The sequence below is a fragment of the Octodon degus genome, unplaced genomic scaffold, assembly GCF_000260255.1.
Source record: "Octodon degus isolate 3935 unplaced genomic scaffold, OctDeg1.0 scaffold00013, whole genome shotgun sequence".
Classification (NCBI taxonomy): domain Eukaryota; kingdom Metazoa; phylum Chordata; class Mammalia; order Rodentia; family Octodontidae; genus Octodon; species Octodon degus.
This window is the reverse complement of record NW_004524589.1, coordinates 17,973,661-17,982,648: the sequence shown is the minus strand read 5'-3', so window position 1 is coordinate 17,982,648 and position 8,988 is coordinate 17,973,661.

Sequence of the window (8,988 nt, the reverse complement as noted above, 5' to 3'; positions counted from 1 at the left end):
ATACAGAAGAAAGAAAGAAAGAAAGAAAGAAAGAAAGAAAGAAAGAAAGAAAGAAAGAACTGATAGACATATTAGGCTAAATAAAGTAGACAGTATTAATGAAATGAAATTTACCTGAGCTTTGTTTGAACTTTAAAGTGACTATTACAAAACTTATAATTATATATGTGCCTCACATATTTTTATTAGATAATACTTTTTTAATATGAAATAGTGTGAAACACTATATAATTATTTTTAAAGAGAACAGAAATATAATAAATAAGACATTAGAAAATACAAAGTTTTAAAAAATAAGATGATAGGTATTCAATAATGGTTGAATACGTTTTAGAGAGTGGTTTTCTTCTTTGCTGAACTGGGGATTGAACTCAGGCCCTTCCACTTGCCAGGGAAGTGCTTATTCCACTGAGCCATCTCCCCGGCCCTAGACAGTGGTTTTCTAAAATGTATTTTTCTTTGCTCCTTAAATGGAATAAAATAAAGAGCTCAGTGTATTAAAAACATAATTACTGATCCCAGTTGTATTACTTTCATATGTTTGGGAACTCTTCTTAAAAAATATATATATATATATGTGTATATATATTAGGAAAATGCCCTTGGTGTTTAATTTGGAACCTTCAGGTGTGGCAGACACGGGTGTGAGGAATACCTGCAAGAGAACCTACCAGGCTAGGTGAACAGAGTAAAGGTCGCCACTCTTCTTCTGTAAAGATGGATACCCACCAGCAGATAAAATGGTGCATGCAGATGAACCCCCACCAGCAGTGTGGGGCCCCATCACTCCACCCCTTAAATTCAAACCACAATTAGTTTACATGAATGGCCATAATTGTGTGGATAAGCAGAACATACGGAGCTGCATGGCTTGGGGGTGGCAGGAAATGTACAGGACCGGGGAGGGCCGGGGAGAGGCAGGGAGTGGAGAAGGTGGCATTATGCCTGGGAGGGAAGGAGATGAAGTGGTGGGAAGGGGAGAGGCAGGAGAACATTGTAAATGATTCACAGGAAATGTTGGAAGTGGATTAGAGAGTTGGTGGTGTCAAGACCTTAGTATCAAAAAACAAATTCAAATCACGAAACATGAATGCATGCAAAGTCAAAATCAGTGCAAACTATCATTTGTGAGCTGTATGGGGAGCCAGGTGGTGCTGCACACCGGGCATCCCAGCTGCTTTGCAGAGTGAGGCAGGAAAATTGCCAAGTTCCAGGTCAACCTGGACAATTTAGCAAGACTGTTTCAAAACAAACTTTTGGAAAGGGCCGAGGATGTAACCCAGGAGCATAACACATGCCTAGCATGAGCCGAAGCCGTAGGTTCAATGCTAGTGTCAAACAATAAAACAAAAACATTTATGCTAAGGATGCAATAATCTTACGACTTAGGGAGTCCAACAAATATCGGTTCTTTAGTTTCACACTAAATTATTTTCCAGTTGCATTTCTCTAACCTCTGCACCCTCTACTCACCTCTCCTTGTGAACTCTTCTAAAACTTAACCAGTTGTCTGATTCTAATTGTATGAACTTAATTTTGTCAAACCAATGCTAATCTCTTTGAAGGTAAGAACTTAGTATTTCTTTGTATTCTGGCACATACTTAACACTCTTTTCAACAAATGTTTAAAATTACAGAAGCTGCCTGTCATGGTGGTATATGCCTGTATCCCAGCACTTGGGAGGCTGAGGCAGGAGGACTTCTGTGAGCTTGAGACCAGTCTGAATTGCAAAGCAAGACCCTGTCTTAACCCTCCTCCCCGCAATTACAGAAACTGATTGTGAGGGCTAAACTACTTTAATGTCTTCATATTTAGAGACAACAAACTTAGGGATCTAAGGTCACTTTGAAAGGTAATAGAAGGAGCAAGTTGCCTTTTGTCTGATCTTAGACTAGATTCAATAGATAAAATACAATTGCTGTTTAACTTAAAATAAGGTGAAAGAAAGAAACTAAAATTAGTCTCCCAGAATAGCGATGTCAAAGCACAGTGTTATTTATGTCTGTTAGTGTTATGGCTATATCTAGATATAGATATAGCCATAACACCCCCAGCCTCATGTGGACATAGATAAGGAGTTCCAAAGGTAGCTGGGTGTGAGAATGTGGACTAAGAGTGTGACACTGGGATTAACCCTGTGATGCTGGCATTAAGGGTCCCATTACCCTGGGTGTGGGTGGTACCACTGGAAAAGTTTATAGCCTAGATAGAACTCAAAAACAGAGATGGAAGATAAGCTCCTCCTGCTTCTGCTATCACTGCTGCTATTACTTGCTGCTTCACTGTCTCCTGTTTGCTTGCCATGGTCTATATCTCCTCTAAAAATGCCCCTGCAGCACGTCACCCTGCCTCAGAGCCAGCCAACTATGGACTGTGTGGTGAATTGACAACTGGTGGGCAACTCGTGCCACCCAGCTGCACTGAATCAGGGTAGTGGTGGGTATGGAAGGTCCACCTGAGGATTGTTGGCAGCCGCATAAAAGGAGGAAGGGTGGGAGCTGTTGGTTCTCCTGAAGGAGCTTGTTACGCTGTCTTTCCTGATGTGAACTGTTCAAATCTCAGGGATGTTGCTGTCACTGAGAGTGACTATGATTCAGTTTGCAGGAGCTCTGGTCCTTTCTTTGAGCATTGCTTCCTGCCTCTAGATGGGGAGATGGCCCAGTGCTGAATCCCCTGGATGAGCTTGTCATGCTAGAATTCCGGATATGAACTCGACTGTTCTCACTGTTGGAAGAGCTCTGAACCTCTACCTTGCTGTTGCTGAGGATGGCTGTGGTGCTTTTGGGAGGAGCTCTGGTTGTTATTCTTTTTTTTTTTTTTTTTTTTTTTGGTACAGGGTCTTGCTACTCAGCTCGGACTGGTAGTGCTCCTTCCATCTCAGCCTTCCCAGTGCTGGGATTACAGGAGTGCACTGTCAGGCCTGGTTTTCATTCATTCTTTTGAGCATTACTTCCTGGCTCCCATGCAGATCCCTCAGCCTGCTAGCTCAGATCCTGCATCCTGCTGGCAGACTTTCTAGCTTTCAACATGGAGTTTTGAGCCTACCCAGTACAGATCCATAGCACAGACTTTCATGAGATATTGTCATGGGTGTGAGGCTTCCAGTTGGATTCATGGGGGAGGGGTACTGTTATGGGCTCTAGGTCTTTAGCTGGCCTCATGCAGGACATTGCCGAGGCATCCAGTCCCTCAGCTGAATTATTTGGATCTTTAGTGCATGGACAGATTTTCTGCAATCTTTTGTATTTGACTTTGGGTAATTATAATAAAATAATGCTATAAATTATGTGACCCTTATTAAATTGTTTCTCTTACAAACCCTGACTGCTGCAGACTGAAACCCCTATGAACTGAGATAAAATAAACCTTTTGCCCTTTAACTTTGGGTATCTGGTATTTTATCTCAATGGTGACAAAAGCAAGATAGTCTCTCCAATATTTGAACTTTGCAAATATGATTAATAGCAACAAAACATTTTAAAAGGAATGGTTTTCCTTGGCCTGCTGTGCCAGCCCCGCCCCCAGAGTACACTGAGCCAGTGAATGAGGCCTCTGGGAAATGAGAAGAAAGCGAGACCTTGAGCTGTACTGGAGACCCTGGTTCAAGACATCAACCCAGCACTGGCTCTCCATGGATTAAACCAGCAAGCGAAAGATGTGTTAGTTTCTCGACATCCTGAATCCATTCATTAGAGTTATTAAGTACAGCCCATATTTAGGAGGAGGAAAAGTAAGTCTTCATTAGGTAGTGAGTGTATCAAAGAATCTGTGGATATATTTTAAGTCCACAGTACTGCCCTGGAGGGTGGGCAAGTACTAAGTCAACGATTTCTACAGGATCCCCGGAGAACTGACTGTTTAGTGAAGACATAATGTCTTCATTAATCTACCTTCCTGGGTTCATGGTCAACATGAGATTAACAAGAGAAAATAGACAAATGTCTGTATGCCCGTGAGTCCTGCAAAACATGAGAGCCAAAGAAGGATCAGATGATTAGAGCATTAAGATGCTGAGTCACAGAAAGGAATAGGACCCTGCAGCTTCCAGAGGTGGCAGGGACACAGGGTATGTGACAGCGAGGCCATGTTGCCGTGCTAGCAAAACATCGTTCAGAGAACAGAAGTGGACCCTGAGCAGCTGGTGGAAGAGATATGATCATCTGCGTGTGGTGTCAGCCTCCAGTCTCTCGTCCTGCAGTCCAAGTTGATCTTCCCTTTTGATAAGATTCCTGGAGAGGGGATTCATGACACTAGAGTTCTTTCTGGAGCATCCATCGTTAAGGCAGAATACAGCCCTCAGAGAAAGCCTCTACGGGTCTCTCGGTCCCCAAGTGTCCTCTGCTCAAAGTGTTGCATTTTGGGATGTCATTTCCTGAGCTCCTGTAGTGGCTTGCGTGCCTGTACTACTTCACACTCTAGAAAGCAAGCAGTATGTTCATAGATTTTACTGATGTAAACAATTTGTGACAGGGCTGGGGAGATAGCTCAGTAGAATAAGTGCTTGCCTGGCCTCAGTTCAATCCCTGGCACCACCAAAAAAAAAAAAAAAAAAAAAAAAAGAGAGAGAGAGAGATTAAAAAACAAAACAAAAAAAACTATTTGTGACATATAATTTACAAAATAAAATAGGCAGTATCTTTATTGTGAATTCCTTATAGCCAGTCTGTTCTCCCAAATTTCTAGGGGTTTTCCCCAAATACTTGTATCTATAACATTTTTTTATATCACTTTTTTATATCTGGTCCACAAAACAATAAATCAAGTCCAGCTTTTTAGGATTTGACAATTTTCCTGGTATCAGTATTCCCATTATAGAAGATTTCAAGGGGCTAGTGAGATAGCTCAGCGGCATAAGCACTTGCCTGGCAGGCACAAGGTCCCAAGTTCAATCCCCAGTACCACAAAAAAAAAAAAAGACTTCAAGTTATGAATATGACAGTATTGAGTGAAGAGGTGGAAAGAGATTCACAGTAGAAGACTAGTATATACTGTATTTCCACCATTCAGATAACAAAGCTATAAATAAGCAGATAAGCATAAATTATAATAAAATGAAATAAAATCATTAAGCAATGATGAGTTTTGCATAATTTCTTGCCTTCCCTCCCACCACATGTGACATTTCCTATATTTATCAATTGGCACTGAGCTCATGAACACACCAAGAAAAATAACTAGTATTTTGGGGTTGTTTTTGCAGTACCGGGAAATGAACATATCTCATTTCAGTGCGAGTCATACAATTTGTACTCTAATTTGTCTTATAAATTTTATTTTGATACTGCATCTCATTAAGTTGGTATCAAATTTGCAATCCTCCTACTTCAGCTTCCAGAGGAAAATTAACACCTTCTGCAAGAGGCATTAGCAGCTTGAAAGAGGAATCTCAATCAAAAAAAAAAAAAAAAAAGGAAAAATAAACTTATGAGACATAAAAACACAGATTGATTTTTTAAGGCGTCTTTAAGGATGTTTAAGTACCATACAAAAATGTTAAAGAATTTAGTGGATAAATAGAAGGATTGGATGTTCACCACTAAGATACAAATCAATAATCTGAATCATAAAATAGAAACAAAACTGATACCTTGAAATTTTGAAAAGTACAGCATACGCCAGCATTTCATAAATTATGTTGTCATGACAGAAATATTTATAGATACTCAGAATTATATAAATCCTTGCTTAACTGTGCAAAAATTTTATATTCATCCTTGCTCCGTATGCATATGGAAATTTTAATCACTAATGTTAACATATATAGGTTTTATAGTCCCTGAAATTTGAAAGTCACAATAAAGTTAAAATCTAAAATTCTGCTGTACATCTTGTGGTGGATGTAAAAATTTTGTTATTTAAAGCACTTTCATGGTGCTATAGTTGGGATTCTATCAAATACTTCAGACACATACTGAATAAAACTTTAATACTTGTATTTAAATGCTAACATTACTTGTCAATATTAGTGACATATTAGCATTATTTGACATTTTTAATATTATGGAAGCCAACTTGAAAATGCTGTCTTTAATATTAGTAAATTGAATTAACGGTATGAAACATTTCTAAATAAAAACAAAATTTCTTTTGATATTCTACTATAGAGCCAGTAGAGGGAGCTCAAACTTTTTTCTTTTTTTAACTTGCTAAAGAAAAATTCCTAAAAGCTACCAGATTATGAAAATTAGTCTTTAATATTTAAAACTAAATACATTAATGAAAAGAATAACATGCTTTTAAAAATAATAAATTAATTCCTATGCCAAAAAACCAATGTTACTTATTTTATTTAGAAGTAGTATTAAACAACACCCTTTCAATTTATTTTTCCAGTATAATCATTAGTTCAAAAAACATTTCACTGGCCAGCCAAATAGCTCAGTGGATTAAAGCTCTTGCAAGCAGGCGCAGGGGCCAGGGATCGAACCCCTGGCCCTGCTGTGCCAACCCCGCCTCCGGGATGTGCTGAGATGGCCATTGAGACTGGGCATGGTGGCGTGCGTCTGTAATCCCAGCGCTTGGGAAGCTGAAAACAGGAGAATCACTATGAGTTCAATCTACATAGTGAGACCCTGTAGACCCTGTACTAAATACATAAAATAATAATAATAAGTTTTACTGAAATTACTAGTTCTTCAAAACTGGTCAAAAAAAAAAAAAAAAATAGAGGGGGTGGGGAGATGGCTCAGTAGAAAAAGCACTTGCACAAGGGCCTGAGTTCAATCCCGGGTTCTGCAAAAAAATAAATAAATAAAAATTTAAAAAAATTAAAAATAAAATAGAAACTTTCTAGCTATGAGCATAAAACATAATAAAGCATGACAAAATGACATTTTATATTTAATTTACACATGAAATTAAACATATTTTCAACATGTCTTTTTACTATCTCCAGAATTTTCCTTTCCCTTAATGACCCACAATGGGAATTATCAGTAGGTAGCTTTTTCAGATTGGCCTCTCGCTTAGAAATGTGCATTTCAAGGCAGGGGGTGTTGCTTGGTGGTGAAACGCCTGCCTAGCATTCTCAACCACTTTCTAAGAAAGTCCATCTTCTAACTTCTACTCCTAACTAGTAGCCAAGAAAACTAACCATGCAGAAGGCTTAGAAGTTTGTTTTGTAAACTGGTACTACTGGACTTCGGGTTTTTTTTTTTTTTTTTCTTTTCCTTTTTAGTCTTTCAGACAGTCTCACTATCCTGTTCATGCTGGCCTTGAACTCACTTTGCAGCCCAGGATGGCCTCAAACTCACAAAGATCCTCCTGCCTCAGCATCCCAAGTGTTGAGACTGAGGTGTGAGCACCATGCCCGGCTTGACTTTGAATAAGTTTGTGATTATGTTACCCATAGTGAGGGCAGAAATGGATATAGAATATGCAGGCAGCTCTCTGGGCCACGTGGACCAAGTGAGTTCAGTCAGCATTCTCTCACCAACTTAAGGGGAGGGAAGGGGCCACACACGGTCCTATATTGAAGACATCAGTCTCTCCCTTCAGGCCTACCCAATGTAAGTGATTAAATGATCATTCTAGCAACTGCTTCTTTTTATCTCAGCTCAGCTTTACATCAGGCTGGAAGAAGTTTAGAACTACTCTCCTCATTGTGGCAAGATAGCAAGGAAAAAGAGCAAGCTTGCTTTCTTGTAGTTTAACAGTCCCAGTGGAAAGACATCACCTGCATCTCAGCAATTTGCAGTATGAGTCAGTCAGGGTTCTTTGTCCTTGGTGTTCTGTATCCATTCCTGAGCCGATCACTGTAGATGAAGCATGTACTGCTGTGATTGGCTAGATCTGCTTTACAGACGCACCTTTCGGGGTCATTCTCAACTAAATCTTATGACCTCAGGTGGGGGAAGAGTACTTTCCTAAAGGAAATATGCTAAAAAAGTGTTGGCCAGATCTAGGCAGGCAAAGATAATATATCTAGTATAGAAAGTTTAAAAACTTGGGACCCTTCTAATCTAGAAATGAGAATATAAAATAGGAAAAATGCTGCAGATTTCATAAATTCATTACATGACATCCTATTGGTTTCAATAGTATTCTGTAATACAATGTTCCCAGGGAGAAAGTATGCCACAAAACCCATGCTGGTAATATTTGAATTCTATAAAAAGCACAAATATCTGAACCAAACCCAAAATATCAAGGGAAGGATTTGCATGAGTGTACTGTATATGGTGATATTTATTTAGGATAATTTCTTGATATCAGAAGCATGCTGATTCAAAGAGATGCACAATCATAATTTAATTCTTTCAACACACTGAAATTCATATTATTTTGCTTAGTGAAATTCTTTATCACTTGTCTTTTTTGCTTTAATACTATTTGTACTCTTTTAAAAATAATTTTTTTTAGAAAATTGGAACAACACTAGTATACACTCAGAGAAGAAAGGCAAGGAGGAGTACAGGGCGCACAGCCCTAACCTGTTCCTCCCAAGGTCACCAACTGAATCAACAGCCAACCAAAGCTGCTGACTCCAAAGCATGACTCATTCTTTCCGCACTTTCACACTTTATTTTAGTTTGCCACAACAATTGGTCTTTTTTGGCATTTTTTTGTAGATGATTGGCAGAAAATAAAAATGCCCATATGTTTGAAACTCAGCATTCATCTGCCCTAGGGAATAACAAACAAAAGAAGAGAGTGCAGATTCTCAGATGAGGAAGCAAATAGGGCACAGGAAAAAAAAATATATGGAAAAAAAGGATCACTAGTCAAAAACTACAGTAGTAAGCTATAATTGAAATTTAAGAACTTTCCAATTCAGTATGACCATGAGTACATTTAAGACTAAGTACATTTTTTCTTTTAATATAATTTTGTATTTAAAGGAGAATTTCAAGAATGGTATAAAGATTTCTCTACCCAGATTACGCCTGGTGTTAACTTTGATTTTACACACATTCTGAGTTCTTTTTCTCCCACTTATTCAACCTCTGTCTTTGTCTTTGTCTTTCTCTCCCCCTTCAACACACACT